The sequence below is a fragment of the Podarcis pityusensis genome (genome assembly GCF_964106645.2).
Source record: "Podarcis pityusensis genome assembly, chromosome: 12".
Classification (NCBI taxonomy): Eukaryota; Metazoa; Chordata; class Lepidosauria; order Squamata; family Lacertidae; genus Podarcis; species Podarcis pityusensis.
The window spans coordinates 13,019,907-13,037,485 of NC_138037.1; the positions used below are offsets into that span (position 1 = coordinate 13,019,907).

Below are 17,579 nucleotides of genomic sequence, written 5' to 3' on the forward strand. Positions count from 1 at the left end.
CCCCAAGGGTGATCTAGTCCAACCCCGTGCAATGGGTTGAGATCCTTGCTCAGCTCCACATTTGTAAATCTGGGATAACCGATAAATAACCATAAATGAGTGGATTCCATCTGCACATATTTCTAATTTTAATCATGCGCCCTAAGAGCAATGAATGCACGTAGGCATGCAATTAGAGTATTATTAGAAACGCATATTAATGAACTTTTCTACACGTGTGTCTTCCACAAAGTAATCAGCTAATCAGAGCTGATTAGTTGCTCAGATCTAGTGGCATTGTAGCCCAGCATTGTAGCAATCATAAAATAATTCATGAATAAGATGGGCCTGCTGTGTCATTCATGCAAATGAATTTTGCTTTGGCCAGTAAACTGCCGTATGTACTCATCCACACCTCTGCTTCCCCCACTACTTTCCCCTGGGGAAACCCAGTATTTACTGCTGAATCGGAGCAAAACATCAACCAAGTTTTCCATGGATTGGCATTTGCTCTGATTCAGCAGTAAAGAGCAGGTCTTCTAGAGGAAAGTAGCATAGCAAATGGATAAACTGCTTGGACCTCTGCTTTTAGGGAGTAGTACAAGTTAAGTGTGAATGACCCCTATCTTTCAAAGAAAACCCCAAAAGTATCTGCCACTTCAGCTAATCACAAAAACAAACCCCTGTGTTACAATGAGAATGAATCACAGAAATATAGACACAACACGTAGGCTAATAACTGTTAGAGCATATATAATAGAATAATGATATCGTTCAAAAAGTATAAATAAATCTATTAGAGTTCATATATACAATGTAACAGACTACTGGCACAGAACGTCAAGCCATGTGTTCAAGATAGGTGTCAAAGGTCAGTCTCATAATCGTTATACAGTGGTTCCTCGGGTTACATACGCTTCAGGTTACATACGCTTCAGGTTACAGACTCCGCTAACCCAAAAATAGTGCTTCAGGTTAAGAACTTTGCTTCAGGATGAGAACAGAAATCATACTCCGGCGGCGCAGCAGCAGCAGGAGGCCCCATTAGGTAAAGTAGTGCTTCAGGTTAAGAACAGTTTCAGGTTAAGAACGGACCTCCGGAACGAATTAAGTACTTAACCTGAGGTACCACTGTACAAAGGTTTCAACAGAAGACATCTCAAAAGTCTAAAAAGTAAAGTTTTCTCAATAGTTTTTCTGAGACATTTTTTGAACCATGCAAATGTTCAGGCTCCCATATGGCAATGTATCTCTGAAATCTGGAATACAATTCTTTTCATTACTGATGGAATTTGAACTTATTTAGAATTTTTTTGAAGCCATTGTGACTGTAGTATGTAACTGCAATCCGGATTCCTCAGATTTTAAATATATTAACCATACATTTTAAAAATAAAAATAAATGGAAGCTGCTGTTTATTAAATTGTAGATCATCTCAAAAGTAAAAAGGAAGGAAGGAAGCTATGTTTCTGCCAAACCTATCAATATCCTTCAAAACTGTATTCAATAAAAAAAAGATAATTAGTCAACTAAAAATCCATCCACTGGTTCACTGCCTTAAAATTTTATAGTAAAGTAAAAATAACCCCTTTTTATACAAGACTAATGATTTAATATATTTTAACGTAGGTCTTGTACCACCCTGTCACGGGCAAGATGCCTGTGATGATTTTTAAAAATTTCTGTACTGAATCCAGGATTTTATTTTGTTTTAAAATAAATTTTACCTAATTGCAACTCTGTTACTTCTACACACAAGCATCTCAAACTGGGAGACTTGGAAAAACTTGTGAATATGTTAGTTAAATGCCTTGAGCATACACAATGTTATCATCTTGTACCAATTTAATAATAGTCATTTAAATTTTAAATGAAGGCAAACTAATCAATAAAAACACACATGGACTCTCATGGGATGCAGAGAGCCCTAATCTGCAATTAGCATGCAAATAAAGACGCAGCAGGAAGCAATGGAGAGTATTGACTTAATTGCAATATTTTAGGAAAGGCCTACATACAAGGAACGAGTGGCAATCTTGTTTTTTCATCAGAGCAGACTTGGATATGTTTCATAGACTTTGGCCATGATCGAAGGGAAGTTGTTGTGGCCATTGAAGGGAAGACATGCCTTCATCGTGGGCTAAGTTAGAGCCATCCTTTCAGCCTCACTCCCTAGTCTCATAGGGCAACAGTGGGTTACGCTCCCTGGGAGGTGGATGTCAAAGGGCAGCACTAGAGAAGTCTGAGGGTGAGGGTAGGAAATGCCACCTGAATCTTCCCAGCACCAAAGTCCACTTTAGAAACTGCCATAATGCACATTGTGGAATTTTCTCATGTGCAAGCAGGGCTAGTTTTACTTTTTGTGGGGTTGCACTACAGTGTTGAAGCACATTCTTTCCATCCAAAAATTCTGGCCATTGTAGTTTCTTAAGGGTTGCTGAGAATTTTCACTTTGTGAGGGGTTAACTTCGTTCCACACTTGCAAGGAACTGATCTTTCAGTGTGGCAGCACCTATATTTTGGGATTTCCTGCCCACTGACTGTTGTCAGTTGCCTTAACTGTGCTGTTTTCGGCACCAGATATAAAAATTTGACACGTATCTTAAAGTTATTTTATTTTATAATGTATATTTTTATTTTTATTTTTAAAAACCCTGCTGATTTCATTTATTTATTTTTTCAAGTTAACTTGTTTTTAACATCTGATTTTTTTCAGAAATTTTACATTAAATATATAATTAAGTGGTATATCAACCATGCTGGATATGTAAATAAATGATTGTCATTCTTTCCCTGGGTTTCTGATATGCTTCTTCTAACTCTATTCTTTCTCACTCATCTTCCTGCCTTCCAGCAGCATTAGCATATAAACAACTATACACTGATGTCCTCCTTTTCATGTGGGATTTTCCCCCCCAGTGAACTTTTTGGCTGCAATCCTAGGCAGCCATATGTGCAGTTTGGGAAGAAGTGCCTAAACACACAGCTGGAGGTGTTGGGAACGCATCTTTCCTTTGGCAGCTCAACCAGCAGAATAGGAAACCTGCTTCCTTTTCCCTCCTCCCCCCCCCAAAAAAAATCTTAAATCAGCTTGCCTGTTCAACCAGATGATCAGTAAAAACCTTCAAAATCATCTCCCATTTCATGCATATTTCTCGCACTTCTACAACATATAGCTTTCCAGAGTCTGGTATTTTTTCTTTTGACTTTTAAAAAGTGTCTCTCAACTACTGAGTGTTTGTTTTGATTTTTTTTTCTCCCCTTTCACATCTCCAATTAGAAGGCATATTATATTGCCTCTGCTAAGAGACCAGCTCTCTTTGGTCCTACCTCAACTGTCACCTAGCAGTAGCCATACCATCAAACTACCTGAACTACTCCCAACTCAGCTGCTCAGTATAAGAACTGTAGCTTTAAGAACTTGTACGTGAGCTTGCTTTATTCCCTCTTCCGTCCCCATCCTTTCTTCCTTGTGTGTCATGTACTTATACTGCAAGGCCACTGGCTGTCTTACTATTGATCTTTATCAACCATTCTGAAAGGCTATTTTGGCTAAAGGGGGGGGGGAGTCTTTAAATAAAAAAAACCCAATAGACATTTCCAGTAGAGCAACATTTTTAAGGATTAAATCCTCCCTCTTAATTCGCTCACATTTACACTGTACGCTGGGTACTACGTATAATGCAGTGCGCCTGTGATACCCAAGCTAAATGTATACTTTGCGACCTGTGTGTATATGTGTAAAAGGTAAAGGTAAAGGACCCCTGGATGGTTAAGTCCAGTCAAAGGCAACTATGGGGTTGTGGCACTCATCTCACTTTCAGGCTGAGGGAGCCGGCGTTTGTCCACAGATGGCTTTCCGGGTCATGTGGCCAGCATGACTAAACCGCTTCTGGCGCAACAGAACACCGTGACAGAAAGCAGAGCACATGGAAACACTGTTTACCTTCCTGCCACAGCACTATTTACTTGCACTGGCGTGCTTTCGAACTGCTAGGTTGGCAGTAGCTGGGACAGGGCAACAGGAGCTCACCCCGTCATAGGGATTCGAACCACCAATCTTCTGATCGGCAAGCCCAAGAGGCTCAGTGGTTTAGACCACAGCACCACCTGCGTCCTATGTGTATGCATGTGTGTGTTCCACAAAAAAAGTGTTAATGCAAGGGAGGAGCAACCTAGATCAGGATGATGAAATGAGTGGTAAAAGTTTAACTTTTCATTCATCTGACTTGTATCTCATTCTCTCCAGAAGCAGGGACCCAATGGTTTTAAAGATGCTCTTGGAGTTGGATTCCAACTTCCGTCAATGCCAGCCAGTGTGCCCAATGGCCAGGGATGATGGGAGTTGTAGTCCCCCAACTACTGAATGACCACAAGCACCTCATCCCTGTTCTTATTTATCCCTGTTGTTTTTATAATGTTGCACTATTTTAGTGTTGTTAGCCGCCCTGAGCCCGGCTTCGGCTGGGGAGGGCGGGATATAAATAAATTTTATTATTATTATTATTATTCTGTTTAGTCCAGTTGCAAAACTGGAGTTGCAGCACCAACCCAAACCCACCCATCCTGAATGCTCTACAGATTAGCAGAGGTAAACCCCAGCTGCTTTGAAATCATGCCTAAACCCAAGAGGTTTACATTAGGTTTGAAGGATGAAATATCAAGTGCTGTTTCTATTTATAAACTACTACACTTTTTTTTCCTTTTTGTCATGCTGATAAATATCACCTGATGAATCAGATAAGAGAAACATTGGCAGAAGCCCACATTCTGATCTCATCCAAAGCCAGCCTGCTGCTGATTAATGAGTTGTGATATCATAGTCTGTGAGGACACATACTAAAGTGGCAGCGAAACAAGTAAGCACTAGACAGTGTCACACCTTCTTTCTTCTTTAAAAGTTCAAATTTGTAACTTCACAAACAACTTACATATAAATACATTTTGTTTCATCCAACACCTTGGTCCTCGATTGTTGTTTTATCCAAACTCAGTATTTTTACTTCACGGTTGTAATTCTATTCACAACTGCTGTAAACAAAGATCTGAACTACACATTCAGGTCAAGAGATATAGCTTTCTTAGAAATGTACCAGCTCAATATGTTGGTGCAAATATATATATATAGAAAGGATAATTCCTGGATGCCAAGATCCAAGTTTGGGGCAAGTCCTCTTTGGAGAGAGAACCCCAGGAGAAATTTAAAGTCACAAAATATGCAGCAAAGTAAAGCATAGAAAGGCTGCTGGACCTTTGAAATATGCCCTTCCAAGTCAGTTCCAGAATGTCCCCTTAAAAATTCTCTTTCCAAAGTTTCCGTCTTCTCCCAGTATAGGGAAAAGACCCAGGCATTTGGTAAGTTGAAAACTGGTTTACTTACAAAGATCATGTTAATGTGCTTCAGAAAAGTTGCACAGGCAGTAAAACTTAGTTTAGTAAGCAAGTTGTAAAAACTCCTAGATTATTGGTATAGGTACTCAAGAGAGGCTTGTGAAAGCCATGAGGTTCAGCTGAAGCAATCAGCTCAACCCTCTTCATAAGCTGATCTTCTGGATAAAACAATAGGCTTGATTCTACTCAGTGTAGACCTATGAAAATGAATGCACCCAACTTCATCATGTTCATTAACTTCAGTAGATCTATGCTGAGTACAGCATATGACCCTATGCCTTTTAGAAATACCTGAAAACACATGTAAATCAGCCCATGTGTATAGGTATGCCTTAAAGGGACCAATGCAACTTATGATTCAAGTATATCATTAGTAAGCTAAAGAACACTAATGGGCTGTCTCTTATTCTTTCTTTTTTGAAAAAATGTCTCCGGGCTTTGTAACATAATATGACAAAATGAGTGGTTACATTCCATTCATAAATTGATTAAACTGAAGATCACACAGGTAAATTATATGTAGAGGCTGGAATTAGCACACATAATGAATTTTTTTCTTTAAATCTAACCAGCTAGCCAATTGATTTTTTACCTTCACAATTCCAGTTTATAGTGCCATTTCTCTAAGTGATGTTCTTCACCAGGGTCTAATTTAAATGATGGATCCTTCTCAATTACTGTCCATTAGAAGACAGGAAAACATTAAAATCAACAGAGTATTGTGAGAATTATGGGTTAGTCTTTAAGTAGGAGATTGTAAGTGAAAATTAATTTAACATGTTCATTTCTGACCTGGATATTTTAAAAGGGGGTGAGGCAGAAGAGATTAAGCTAGAGTTGTTCTTTGACCAAGAAGAAAAAGATTGGGCATGATACGGAAGAGACATGGGGCAGTTAGGGCAGTCATAGATTAAAAGCCAGATGTTTATCTTGTCCAAGGCATGAATATGTTCCTCTGTGGAGGTAAATGGAAAAGTTCCTGAAGGCAAATATTGGGTTAAAGGTAAAGGTAAAGGGACCCCTGACCATTAGGTCCAGTCGCGACCAACTCTGGGGTTGCGGCGCTCATCTCGCTTTATTGGCTGAGGGAGCCGGCATACAGCTTCCGGGTCATGTGGCCAGCATGACTAAGCCGCTTCTGGCGAACCAGAGCAGCGCACAGAAATGCCGTTTACCTTCCCGCCAGAGTCATACCTATTTATCTACTTGCACTTTGATGTGCTTTCGAACTGCTAGGTGGGCAGGAGCAGGGACCGAGCAATGGGAGCTCACCCTGTTGCGGGGATTCGAACCGCCGACCTGCTCAGCAAGTCCTAGGCTCTGTGGTTTAACCCACAGTGCCACCCGCGTCCCAAATATTGGGTTAGCAATCTTCAAAGCAGAGGTAAAAGGTAAAGGACCGCTGGACGGTTAAGTCCAGTCAAAGGCGACTATGGGGTTGTGAAATACTTCCTACTGTTGTATTCTGGCTGTGTCTGGGAAATTCCGTACATTGGCAACCCTAGTTAACCCAGTGACTGGCCCAAGGTCACGCTGTGGGCTTCATGGCCAAGTGGGGATTTGAACCCTGGTCTCCCAGGTCCTAGTCCGACACGCTAACCATTACACCACACTGGCTCTACTTTTGAGTAGAGCCTCAAAGCAGAATGGACATGGGCACTAAAAAAATTCTAAAAATGCTTATTAGTGTGAATCTGAAAGAGAACTATCTTAAAACAATATTCTAATGGTATTTAACTGCACACAGAATTAATAAAAATTTTGGCCAAAACATGCACTGCTCGAGGTACAACGGAATTAAGATGGATTTAATAGATATCTTTTGTTGTTGTAAAAAAATAAAAATGCCTTTTTAGACAGAAGTATTGAATATTATATGAATAATAACAAGCTACAATCTTCCAAGAAACTCTAAAATAACTCTCCTTTTCATACTTCATCCTGATGTCATTAATATTGATTTACAACTGATTACAGCACTAACAACTGCAAAACACTATACAGTATACTGAACAAAAATGAGAAAATTAAAACCTTCCTACCATTGGGTAGGGAAAACTTTGCATACTATCTTAATGATAAAACTTACATATGAGAGAAGCATAATACTTAATAATCAAGAAAACAAATTTATTGAGAAGTGGGCCTTGTTTTTACATTTCTGGAATGACAAAGTAAATGACGATAGTTTTGTTTTACGTTTATTCATGGTATTATAGAGTTTTTGTTATGTTGTCCCTCTCCCCTCTTCCCATGTTATTTCCTCAGGGGGTTGTCTCCCCCCCCCCCTTTTCACTTGTTTTCCTTCTTTTTTGCATGAGAAGCAAGCATGATTGGTGTATAATGTGTTTGGGGGTTTTTTTTGCTATATATTGTCACAACATAATATTTATTTAACAAATTGAAATAATAAATACTACGACTTAAATAAATAAATAAATTAGAATGTCTTTATGGTTTAAAATCATTTCCCACATAAATTACTTCTGGAGAAGAAAGGGGTTGCACTAATGGTAGCGGGGAAGCAAACTCAGAGGAGAGAGGCTTACACAGAAAATATACAGAAAATTCTACTTGCGTTCTAGTGCCAGAAATGCAAAAACAAAAACAAAAACCATTTTCCTTCTCAAACTCTCAGGCACTATTTTTTCTTCCTGTCACAATGCGTGTGTGTGTGTGTGTGTGTGTGTGTGTGTAGAAAATCCCCAAGCTGATAAACTAAAAGCAGGCTACTGCTGCTGCAGAAAAAAAGATACAGTAATATAATTATCCTAATGACATCAGTCAAAGAATTTCATGTAACTGAAGCTGAAACTATGAATGAATGAGGAAACTAATGTTACAAAACCTCTACCGCTCCCACCCCTCTCCTGTGGAATTAATACTACGGAGACCTATAAAAGATTAATCAAGGTAAGCAATCAATAACTTCTCAAGTGCTAATAAGCACTGCCATGTTCTATGATATGTTGAGCACTTTATCATGTTTAACCATATGAAGATTTATGGAAAATCCATTGTTAAAACTAAAGGATGAGGTAATGCACCACTTAGTAAATGAAGTGCAATTACAATTTATGCTTGATATTGTACATTCCAGAGATCTGCAAAAATCATTTTGATTTCTTCCTTTTTAAAGAGAGGAAACTGAGGTACTGTGGTCACACATCTTGACATGCAGTTGTGTGAGAACAGCGAGGAAGTCGATGGTACCCATCTCTCAAGGAAAGTAACCCTGAAATACCGTGCTTTTCTTCTTCGCAAAACAGAAACACGCCAAAAACCTATTATAATGTTATTCAGTTGTTTGACTTTTACTCAACAAATCTGAAAGATAAAATATAAAATCTATTAGGATTAAAAAGGTTCCTATTATTACACATCATTCTGAAAGATTTGTAGGTCGGTCCAATGAAGGGCTTAATGGCTTATTAATAGCCCATAAAACAAAGGCCTCAACCCAAAGGGTCATTGACAGGGACCCTATGGGGCCCTACATCCTACTGCATATTATTAACTAAACCTACCAAATCATGTGTTTAAGAAAGCTGCTAGAATTACATGAATGGATCCCATGTATTTGTTATGACAGCCAGCAATAAGTATTTCTGCATGACAGTAAGTCTAGGACATGTATTTATTTTATAGCTCCATGTTTTAATTGATTCATCAGTGGCCTTAATCAATTTTAATCCATCAAGTGTTATGTGGCAGGAGTTGACAACATTCTCTGGCCAGGATCCAAACAACTGTACAATTATATCTGTACACCAAAGGAAGCCTGGAGCTTGTGTTTGCTTGAAGAGCAGTCAGCCCATGATCCCATGTACATGGGAAGTTTTGAAGCAGAAAGACCTTTCAAGAAGGCATACCTGAGGGAAGGCTGCAACCTCTATGCAGTTCTATCAAAATAGTCTTCTATGTAAAGGTAAAGGTAAAGGGGCTCCTGGCCAACTCTGGGGTTGCGGCACTCATCTCGCTTTATTGGCCGAGGGAGCCGGCGTACAGCTTCCGGGTCATGTGGCCAGCATGACTAAGCTGCTTCTGGCAAACCAGAGCAGCTCACGGAAACGCTGTTTACCTTCCCGCTGGAGCAGTACCTATTTATCTACTTGCACTTTGACATGCTTTTGAACTGCTAGGTTGGCAGGAGCCGGGACCGAGCAACGGGAGCTCACCCCGTTGTGGGGATTCGAACCGTCAACCTTCTGATCGGCAAATCCTAGGCTCTGTGGTTTAACCCACTATTCAACCCAGACTCCCTCGCAGAAGCCTGAATCACTCTTGGACCTCTCCCTCAGGAGCCATCAGGACCCTGGTCCTGCAAAGAAAATGTGGCCATAAATACCAGAGGAAAGGATAGCCCAACACACACAAACACATTTCATTACTTGTAGGAGTGTTGTTGTTTAGTCGTGTTCAACTCTTCTCTCCAACAGCATTTACTTGGACCCTGTGGGGCCACTATTGGACACCCTGGGATACTTGTGATAGTTTTAAACATAAATTATGGGTAATACAGTAACACCTACTGGTATTAATTTTCTATAAGTATTTGTCGTGATCCAACATGGGCAATCCATTCATGCATAACCTGATCCAAAATGAAGGTTTCTTCCATGAATTAACTGGACTTCTTGAATCATGACCAATATTTCTAAAATATCAACATTGTCAAATATCAACTTGCTTGTCAAAGGAGGTGGTACAATGAATCACATCTGGGGTGGGGATCTGTCTATTTCAGTTTCTTGTTTTTCAAATTTTATATTAAATCATTCACATCAATTCACAATTCCTTATAAAAATTAATTCTACTATGAATTTGCTTAATATATACATTTTTGCAAAGGAAATTTTCCCTAACATGATGCATTTTTCATTGCCATTTTCATTAACACATGCATTTTTGCACGCATTACTTGACTGGAGAACTGCGCTGCAAAATTTGGTGTCCTGCGAATTTCAAAGGATGGCTGTGTTTCTGTTTTGTTTCAGAAAGTATGAATTAGGTAGATTCGGCCCAGTATACCTGAAGGAGCGTCTCCACCCCCATTGTTCTGCCCGGACACTGAGGTCCAGCACTGAGGGACTTCTGGCGGTTCCCTCATTGCGAGAAGCAAAGCTACAGGGAACCAGGCAGAGGGCCTTCTTGGTAGTGGCGCCCGCCCTGTGGAACGCCCTCCCATCAGATGTCAAAGCGATAAATAACTACCTGACATTCAGAAGACATTTTAAGGCAGCCCTGTTCAGGGAGATTTTAATGTGTGATATTTTAGTGTATTTTTGGTTTCTATGGAAGCCGCCCAGAGTGGCTGGGGAAACCCAGCTAGATGGGCGGGGTACAAAAAATAAATTATTATTATTATTATTATTATTATTATTATTATTATTAGTGAACTGAATCAAATTTGCTCCCACATTCTGTGTCCACTCGAGGGCCTTGGTTTTGAAATTATTACAATGGAGGATGGTTGACAGGAAGGGGGAAATCACAGGTACTAGGTATCCACCAATACCCTTAATGACCCTTTCTGAGCACCTTCTCTCTAGGATCCTGAATAAGCGAGGCTGATACAACCTCTACATCTTACATATCTAACTTAAGGAGTGGCTAACCATTTTTGGTCTGAGGGCCACATTCACCTTTCATCGGTTCTCCTGGGGCCACATGCCAGCAGTGTGTGTAGTCACCCAAACTCTCACATGCAAACACAGAAACCACCACTACAACAACACACATGTAAATGTGCTGAAGAGGAGGCATGTAGCCTTTCTTTGCTTATTAAGTAAGCAATCTGGTGGCAAGGGAGGGGGTGATTTGCATCCCCATCAAAGTGCTGGGCATGGTGTCTAACTTTGCCACCACTAAAAGTCTGGTTTGGGAAGCCAGAAAAAAATGCTTGGGGGGCCACATCAGGCTCCCCAAACAGGGTGGTTAGCACCCCCATCCTACACTTTGTGACACAATTCATCCATGTGTTGTTTACTTCAATTTTTCAGAACGAAAATTCATGAGTTAATTTTTCAAAAATAGTAATCATGAGAATTCACACACAAAAGCACACACCAATATCCCCTAGCACTAATAAGTCATTCAAGACATACTGCTTTCTAAAGCAATGCTGCTACATATACAAAAGCCATCATTTCTTAGATTCTCCCGGGCATAGGATACATAGTCTAGGATTTATAACGACAGATTTAACATACACTACATTAAATGTCCCAGGCACTTTCATTTACCTCTTTATAATTAAATATTAATCAATTTCACAAATGTATACATTACGTTTAACCAAAGTGTATCGATCCTTTTCATGTTTGAAAAGCAGAACAACCACATTCTGCTTTAATACAGCATGTTTAGAATGCTGATTGATTAAATCCTCAGACGTTCTTATGGTCCAATGTCATTGCAGAAGCAGACCCACTTGCAAGGTTTCAGTAGATCCTTGTGTGAATTTGATTTATTCTGGTGTGTCGGTAGACGGGTTTTTATTTATTTGTTTGTGCAAGTGTACAAATAATATAGCACTTTCCTTTTCACCAGAAAGGGTCATGGCAGTGTGCAGCAATCAGAATAATTAGAAAGTCTTGACACATATTTCAGCAGCAGGAAGGTCCTCGAAACCAGGCCTGTTTAAGTCATATCTCTCCAGCATTCCAGGAAAGATCTCCACCTGCACTCAGAAATGTTTGCCCTGTTATTCTTGGAGCCAAAATACAAGGGGGGACCACCTCACTCTCACCTTTCAGAGTCCTTTAGTTGACCTTACTTTCAACTTACCACAGCTAGAGAAGCAAAAGACCACACCAGCATTTAAGCATGCCTGGCCTTCTGGCGAGAGATAAACCTGTCAAGGGTCCTCCAAACTGGTGTTTCCTGCAGGTTTAATCTGCAGCATGTTAATGACACAGTAATAGTGCATTAGTGCTGCATTTATATTGGACCATCCACACACAGAATCATAGAACTGTAGAGCTGGAAGGAAGCACAAGAGTAATCTCACCTAGCCCCCTGCAATGCAAGAATCTTTTGCCCAAACCCACAACCCTGCGATTAAAAGTCTCATGCTCTACCAACTGAGCTATCCCAGGGGAAATCATTCTGCTTTAGAAATTGCTCTGAGATGCTTAGCCAGCCAATATCACTGCATGGTTGCTATCTGGAGGGGCATTTTTGCACTATGGCGCAATGAAAATGGGACAAAAAAACTTTTGGTATAAAAGGTTCAGGATTTCAGCAGAAAGTTTCTGGATGTGCCCTGGTTGGAAGTACAGCTGAAATGGTACTTCATTCACACACTTTTCACCCAAGGAAAGATGCTCTGGAATCTTTATTCATGCAAGTGGACTCAGCGACTTCATTGAGCCTGTTGCATTTAACCAGCTATTCATATGAGTCAAGGTTTCAGGAAGAAGCCCTATTAAAAGCGGAGCCACCCAGCTTTCACACTGCAAAAGAAAGGCACAAAAGATTTGCTTTTTATTGCAGTTTGCCAGACAATGATCCACCAAGGCTGGGGGCAAGTACGTAAATGGTTCTGTTCCTTTCCAGGAGTGAGGGCTGGGATCTTGTAAATCCCCCAAAGGCTAAATTAGATTTGACAAACTTAACCCACCTCAAAGCCCAATCAACCATACTCAAATAAATTAGTAGAATGCTGTTGCAGCAACAGTTGACCTTTAATTCAAAAATTAGCAATGGCATTTATTGTCAGGTAGCTTAAACTAAGGAAGTTTGGGGTCTGAGGTTGCCAGGTTACAATGCAGAGACTGCCCCACTACCTTTACTTCTGCTGCTGAAATTTGAGTTGGAACAGCCAAAGATTCTCTTATCAATTCTCTCTAATCCTTTGGTTTGACCTCTTCCCTCATTTACTAAGAACATAAAAACATAAGAAGGGCCAATCCAATGGTCCATCTAGTCCAGCATTCTGTACTCACAGTGGCTAACCAGATGCCTATGGGAAGAATACAAGCAGGACTGAGGAGCACAGCAGCACTCTGCCCTCCTGAGGTTTTCAGCAACTGGTATTCGGAAGCAGAGCACACCCATTCAGAACATCCAGAGCCCTGCTCCCTAAAGCAGGCTGCAGGCAAGAGACTTGGGCTGTGTACACATTGCCACTTTAAAGCACACAGAAGGGTTTTTGAACTGAGTTTTCTGCATGTGCTTTTATGCACAATTGTCCACGTCTGTGATTTCTGGTAGGACTTCAAGGAGGATAGACAAAGGGCTGGAGGAAACATCTGAAAGAGGCCCACATATCTGAAAGAGGCCCACCTCCCGAGCAAAGGCAGGTTCTCTAGGTTGCAAAATGGCAACAATGCTACCTCCGCAGTTTTGTTTCCTCATTGGGCTGTTTTGCTTCCCCTCCTCCAGTTATTTTCTTTTCCTCCATTTTGGGGGGTGGATGGGTGGGACTCCCCAATCCTCGCTACGTTAAATTGTTGTATTTCTCCACTGATGTCTATGGGCAGTTCTCATTTAATCTGCTGAGGATTTTTTAAAGCTTCTCAGTATGAACTGAGAAATGACCTGTCCAGAACACATTATGGTTCTCTCTATCCTTTTAATGTCTATGTGTCTTTTCCTATGCCCGCTTTTCCCAGCTACTCTATTTTATTCCCCTCCCATCCAGTTGTCATTTTTCCCACTCACTGGGCTATTGGTGGAGTGAGAGTACCCCCAGAGGAGTTTGGTCTACATTTTGTTTGCACCTAGGTAAACCTCAAAATTACCCTTCCCCTGCTGCTGCTACTGCATTTGTGTGTGAGAGATGCAGTTTTGGCTGCATTTTGTGAGCATGTGAAGATTTGAATTAAAAAAAAGAGGAAATGATACCAAATGGAACCTCCATATTCAGAACCAGCCAATCTCAAAATACCAGCTGCTAGAGGCAAACAAGTGAGGGCTGTTGTTTTAATATTCTTAGGTGTTTCCTAGAGATATCTTTCTGGTCACTCTTAGAAATGGTATTCTAGACTAGATGGCTCCTTGGTATTCTGAAGCAAGACTCTTCTGAAGTTCTTAGCATCAACTTGAAATTCATTCCACATGCAGCCCCTTGAAAAAATCTATTTTTGGCTCATTCTTATTGCAATTAAAAAGCAATGTTAAAAATGTACTTGATATGCCAATCCCAAAAGCATATAATAGGCACTAAATATCTGCAGCTTCCCCCCACCCCATACAATATAATATGTGACAACAAAAGTATTATCCTAAGGGTTTGATAGAGACATCCATGTTAGCTGAAATCACTGGGCTTTGATTGCAATCCAGACATGAAACACTTAAAGCATGCCAATTTAAGAACAGTGCCTCTTTGATCCAATTTTGCCCAGCCTTGCATCATTTACCTGTCTCTGTAGAGTCTCACCAAATGATTGGCCTACAGAAAGAAATCTTTTGAGGGCAGGGAGGAACAAATTTTAATCAGCATAGGAACATTCACTAATCTCTATAACATTAAATTGCAAGGGGAGCCATTTCTTCACTGTCAAGATTAAGTCTCTCTGAAATGCAACATCTCACTTTCCAGCCATTCAGAGCAATATGTATTCATTCATTTATTTCTATCCCATCCATTCTCCCCCAAAAAAAACAGTTAAAGTAAAACAAAATACATAGAATAAAAACAAAGAAGCCAATTAAAAACCACTGAATACCTGCAAAGGTATTCCCAATGAGACCTCCCATTGAGGCAGCCATCAATAAAATCTCTCTCCCTCTCTCTCTCTCTCTCTCCCGCCTCCCCACCCATGTGCCCTTACTGATCAAACACAGAGCACAAAAGGCATGAGCAGGACTCCCCCCACCCCCCGCTGTTGTGGTCCTTGAACTAAAACCATTACTTTCCCTGTGGTCTGCCTCCAAAAAGAGCATTTCCATACCATGTTGCCCACCTTGATAAAACACCCAAAGTTGTGCTGTCATGAAACCATGCATTTTCCCATCCTTGCTACACATCACGGACTGCTGCCAATGGGGAAGGAATTCATAATGATGTAATATCACATAGATGAGGAGTATGCTTTACTATACAACAGGGGAGGGAAAATCCTCCATCCAGGCAAGGCAGAGGCATTATCAGAGTTCAAGGGCATATTCCAACCAGGCAAAAATGCCCAAGAAGGGTGTAAAGGAGGGCTGGTGAGGGCTGTGACCTGCAGAGAGTCCTGGGGGCCAGATAGAAAGGCATTTGGATCCTAGATCAGAGGTTTCTGCCTCTGCTGTACAAAATAAAGTGGAAGGTTGCCATTTTCAATAGCAACCCCATATCTGTTTTAATATGCAGCTATTTCAAAGAAAAATCAAGGTGGGAAATGGCACGGATCATATCTAGGTTCAGAAATAAAAGAAAATTGAGGTTTCCTGCTATTGTTGCACATTCTGGTGCTATTGTGCACTACAGAAGGACATGGTGTGTTGCCAAATGGGCAATGGTTCTTTTGGATTCAGGTAGGCAACAAAGAACACCAAATTTGCTCTTTAACAGCTTTTATTCATAGGATGAAGATATAAAGAACAAAAGCAAAGGCAAATAATCTTACACCCCTTTGTGTTGCCTTTGTAGGAAAATTTTGCGTTCTGAAATTTCCATTGTCCATCTGTGTGGGAATAGGTACAGAATCTTAAGAGCCAAGTTGCAGCCCTTGTGCCAGCCTAACCTCTGTGTCCGATTCTCTCTAAGCAGGGGTGCCATTGGGACTTATATACCTTTTCCCTGCTGGTTTGCTCCCACCAAAGCGAAAGACTGACTAATATTTGGCAGGAAGTCATCACAAATAACTCCTAAAGCTAGCTGATACTCCCTATAGCAGGTGTCAGTGTGAGATCCCTGTGGAAGTCAATCTAGGTCATCACAATTCCCATACAGAGTTGCTTCAGCAACTATTTTATAGAATAAAAAGAATTAACAACTTAAAAGCCCAGGTTCACAGGATTTCTAGGCATTACCTGGGCATGAGAGGGAGAATTGCTTGGCACCACCCTAATCTCCTCAAGATAATGATTCTCTTCCGTGGTATAGCAATATAGATGGAAAACTTCCACTTCTGATTTTAAACTAATCACAGTCCCATCTGACATCTGAGTTGGGGTGTGTCTATGGTTTGCTTAAATACTAATTAATGAGTACAATACAAGATCAAACAGAGCCTAGCTCATCCTAACAAACCAGTTTAAAGAAACCACAGTTCTCCAAGTTTGGACATCATGGGAAACTGTGGTTTGTTTAAAATCAGAAGTTTTTTATCTCCTCCTCTAGCATGCAAAGAGCAGGAAAGGGAGAGGTGCAAACTTGAAGTTTATGCAAGCTCATTCACATAGCAGGCAATAACAGTTTTCCATTGCATCTGAATGTGGCCACTTTGGCTTGGGTTTTCTGCAAATTGCCGTTTATTCAGATTCAGTGCTAAAGAGTGGGTTTTTTCCAGGGAAAGTCATGGGGCAAACAATAAATCGCACAGACCCATGCTTTCTAGGCACAGTACAAATAGAAGTGTGGAACAGCACTATGTTAGCAAACTATTATTTATTTAATTGCACAGACACATCTGTATGGGGCTTACAGTATACAGGATGCAATTACTTAAAATCTATTTTGTTAATTTTGGATATCTATGGCAGTGCAGTATATTTTGGGACATTCTCCTGCCCCTTAAAATGAGGATAGAAAGCAGGTAGCCACATACTCCAACTCTTGGGACATGTTTCACTGCAATGCACAGTGAAGCCAAGGTTACAAAAAGGACATCAAAATAAATGGGAAGGAAGCAAATTAGAAAATGGAAAGAAAGAGCCTGCCACTTAATAAATATTAGGCTAGCATTTGCCTTCAGCAAAGAGTTATTCATTTATTAAATTATTTCAATTTATATTCTCCCGTGTTACAAAGACTCTTGTCAACATGTTTTTAAAAATATTAGATAAATAAAAAATGAGGTGCTGAGACATAAAAGAAAAACAAACTCAGATTGGCCTTCTGCTAGCTAAGCTCTGCAACTACCGGTAAGTGCCAGCCTATGCAAAGCAGTCTTATGAAGAAAATTCCTAAATAAGGCTGTTGATTTACAAAGCATAAGCAAGTTGAAAAGCTATTCCTCGATGGCACCATGTCACTGAAGAAAAAGGAATCTGTGAGCGTTCCAGGAGCAACTGAGTCGCCCTCTGTGGAAATGGAACAGAGTTGGTGGG

The 17,579-nt window shown here is 40.4% G+C and overlaps 2 long non-coding RNA genes across 2 annotated transcripts in view; one reads left to right on the forward strand and one right to left on the reverse strand.

The window, feature by feature from the left end:
• LOC308459209 overlaps positions 1-10,527 on the forward strand; it is an 89,869-nt gene extending 79,342 nt beyond the window's left edge. The window contains exon 3 of the long non-coding RNA XR_013977902.1: positions 10,370-10,527. This is a non-coding gene — a long non-coding RNA (uncharacterized lncRNA). The remainder of the gene's footprint in view (positions 1-10,369) is intronic.
• Positions 1-17,579, reverse strand: part of LOC308459225 — a 108,101-nt gene that overhangs the window by 78,797 nt on the left and 11,725 nt on the right. The window lies entirely within an intron of this gene.